Genomic DNA, 4,233 nt, shown 5'->3' with positions numbered 1-4,233 from the left:
ATATATATATATATATATATATATATATATATATATATATATATATATATATATATGTATATGTGTGTGTGATATTAGTGGATAATGCAAGAGATGTTTAGTTTATCAAGAAACTTGTGTGATTTCATGCTGCCAAATGCAATAGATTGTTAACTGCAACTTTCTTATTTTTACAGGTTTTTTTTTCATGACTAGATAGGTAGATTGATATGATTAAAAAGCAAGACATAGGGCTTTTAGTAAACAAGGTTGATTATTCATGTTTAGTGGAAAAAAATATTTATGAAAACACTTTCAATGTGAATTTTTTAGTTTAGTTATAATTAATTTTAGGTTATTTCTGTGGTGCCGATCATTGGAACTGTGGGTGGCTGATTGTTTCTTATGTGCTGGTACCTTTTTCCCTCAGTTTAACAACTTGTGTTGCATTTGTGCACAAAAGGGCAAATGTAATGTAAACATTGTGGTCGTTTCCTGTCTGAAAACTCCTCAGGCTACAGCAGCAGGGCTGTCTGTACTGCCAAACTTATTTACTTACTAATGTAGAAAGGATTCTATATTCATAATTTTATTTTGGTAACATTATACACACGACAATCCGTTAACCTAACCGACAGAAGGCACCACCAGCTGTCATCAGTTGCATTCCCTTTCTATAATTGTTTTAAGACATACTATTTTAGCCATCATTTTATTTTTATTTCCATTCAAAATACAATTTTTAATATTTTATGTGTTACTTTTATGTTTCAACGAGCATGTTGAATCAAGTCTTTATACCCAAGTGTATTGTTTTCCCACCCTGATTTGTCATAGCTACATTTCTTCTAACAATCTTGTTCAACATGATGAATTAAAGACCGCACAAGGGCTAGAAAATGTATCAAATGTTTTTATTTCCATTTTAACTGAGAAGGCAAAGCACATATGTCAGAACATTTGATGTAAATAAAAATCAGCGTTTTACCTGAGCAAAGCTGTGCCTTTACAAAATTAAAATGTCCTGAGCTTCAAATCTGAATACCTTTTATATCAATAAAAAATTGTATGAAAGGACAACATTGCGTTATTGTTTTAAGTTCTTATCCAATGATCAAGTTTCTCGTCCGAATCACAAACATTCAATCTTAGTGTGGTTGCTGCTCCAAAAAATTATATGTTAATTAACTGCCTACAGTTAAAGTACCACTGATAGTCACACACACACACACACTAGGTGTGGTGAAATTACCCTCACATTTTACCCATCCCCTTGTTCCACCCCCTGGGAGGTGAGGGGAGCAGTGAGCAGCAGCGGTGGCCGCGCTCAGGAATCATTTTGGTGATTTAACTCTCAATTCCAACCCTTGATGCTGAGGGCCAAGCAGGGAGGTAATGGGTCCCATTTTTATAGTCTTTGGTATGAGTCGGCCGGGGTTTGAACTCACGAGTCACGACCTACCGATCTCAGGGCGCACACCCTAACCTCAAGGCCATTGAGCAGAGTTTTAGTCGTTTAATACAAATGTTTGCCAATTTTGTAGTTTGGATTGGAACACAAGTTGCTGGTCCTGTATGTGTAGCTTGGACAGACACACACTGCAAGGGACAATTAGGACTAGTGCAGAACCCTCACACCCTCCTGTCACAAACTCCTCCCCTGCGGCAGGCGTTATAAATCACTGTACGCCAATACCACCAGTTTCTCCCCCCAGGTTGTCAATCTGATGAACGCTGTGAAAAAACTCTGGAACTAATCTGTCTTTGTGACTATACTAACTCATGTTTACGTCATCGGCAGCACGGTGTAAGAGGGGTTAGTGCGTCTGTCTCACAATACGAAGGTCCTGGGTTCGATCCTGCTCCCTGGATCTTTCTGTGTGGAGTTTGCATGTTCTCCCCGTGACCGCGTGGGTTCCCTCTGGGTACTCCGGCTTCCTCCCACCTCCAAAGACATGCACCTGAGGATAGTTCGATTGGCAACACTAAATGGTCCCTAGTGTGTGAATGTGAGTGTGAATGTTGTCTGTCTATCTGTGTTGGCCCTGTGATGAGGTGGCGACTTGTCCAGGGTGTACCCCGCCTTCCGCCTGAATGCAGCTGAGATAGGCTCAGCACCCCCGCTAGAAAATGGATGGATGGATGTTCACGTCATCGTCTTTTGCATTTTACTCTATTGACCTAATGTTGAGTTGAATTTGAGTTTGTGTTAATTTGGAACATGCATGCACACAACATGATACATCACAATTTCCAGTTTCTCTATTCAACATGTTCGAAAAGGAGTAGGAAGAAGCAGAGTTTATTTAATCCTACCCCTTTTCCTCTACATAGCAGTTGCTAAAACCTTTGTTCACTTCCTGTTCTCAATTTATTCACATTATATTCCATAAGTAATAACAATTAAAATAAATTAATAATTAGGGAAGTAAGTTATATTTCATATGGTCAGCGAAGTAAGATTATCTTGAAAATGAATGGATGGATGAAATAAATTCAGAATGTTTATCATGGTTCTTCTTCTTTGTACTTTGTAAACACTTTAAGTTTGAAGAGTTTCTTGAAGTGGATTCAATTAGTACTTTGTTTGATTTGCTTAATCCATTCCATAATTTAATTCCACATACTGATATACTGAAGGTTTTAAGTGTTGTACGTGCGTACAAATGGTTTAAATTACATTTTTCTCTAAGATTATATTTCTCTTTTGTTGAGAAGAATTGTATTTTATTGGGTAGCAGATTATAGTTTGCTTTGTGTATAATTTTAGCTGTTTGCAAATTCACTATGTCGTGGGATTTCTGTGTTTTCGATTCAATAAATAAAGGATTTGTATGTTCTCTATATCCAACATTATGTATTACTCTAACTGATCTTTTTTGTAACGCCGTTAATGAATGAAGTGTACTTTTGTAGCTATTTCCCCATATTTCTGCACAATAACTCAGATATGGTAACACTAGCGAGCAGTAGAGAACATGGACTGATTTTTGGTCTAGTACAGGGTTAGGGAACCTATGGCTCTTGAGCCAGATGTGGCTCTTTTGATGACTGCATCTGGCTCTCAGATAAATCTTAGCTGACATGGCTTAACACGATAAGTAATGAATAATTCCGCTGGGAATCACAGTGTTAAAAATAACGTTGGAAAATATAAAACATTTTAATGCATTTTAATCCATCCATCTGTTTTCTATCGCACCTGTTCAAGAAGTCGCATTAAAGGTATGTGTCCATGAAAGGGCATTTTATGACTTTTTTCTTAATACTTGTGTATGATTTTATTGTCATAAATTTATTGCATGATTTTTGTATCCCTTTAATTTAGGTAGCCAGGGACTGCAGATGGAAATTAGCTATTTAGCTATAATCTGGTACAGAACATATCTGTCTTTGAGCTTAATGTTTCTGTACATTGTCCCTTCAAATAAAGACTAAACAAAGGTAAGAAGTATTTTATTTATTATTGGTTAGCTTCAGAATAACAATATTATTAAAAAGAATAAGAGACTTATTATACTCAAAAAATGTTGGTCTTACCTAAAAATGCACGCATTTAGTTGTATTCAGTGTTAAAAAATATTATATGGCTCTCACGGAAATCCTTTTTAAAATATTTGGCTTTCATGGCTCTCTCATCCAAAAAGGTTCCCGACCCCTGGTCTAGAACATGTTTCGCTTTATTCATTATTGACGTGTTTCTTGCTACTTTATATTTACATGAGATTTCCAGTTCATTTTATCGTCAATCATGAGGTGGCGACTTGTCCAGGGTGTACCCCGCCTTCCGCCCGAATGCAGCTGAGATAGGCTCCAGCACCCCCCGCGACCCCAAAAGGGACAAGCGGTAGGAAATGGATGGATGGATTATAGCAAGCAATTTGGTTTCATTTACTCTTTCAATTTCTGTTCCGTCTATTTGTGGACGTCAGACTTGCACATATTAGGTATTTAAGTAGTTGTTAATATTTTTAGCCTACCAAGCCAAATTACGTGTGTGTTAAACATACTTTGCCAATAAAGCAGACTGTCATTCTGATATCAACAGCAAAGCCTAGTTTGCCCAAACGAAAGTTCTACCATTAATTTTCCCTTTATTATTGACTACTGTTTATTCATGGGCACCGCAATACTGCGTACATATCGACGCTATATAAAAATATTTTAAGATTTTAAATGTATTAATCATCCGTCTTTGCAGTTTTTGCACATGTTCAAAAATGACACCCTGAGGTAGGATTGAACGTAATATTT

Source organism: Entelurus aequoreus, linkage group LG06, assembly GCF_033978785.1.
Source record: "Entelurus aequoreus isolate RoL-2023_Sb linkage group LG06, RoL_Eaeq_v1.1, whole genome shotgun sequence".
Lineage (NCBI taxonomy): Eukaryota > Metazoa > Chordata > Actinopteri > Syngnathiformes > Syngnathidae > Entelurus > Entelurus aequoreus.
Note: the sequence above shows the minus strand (reverse complement) of the source record.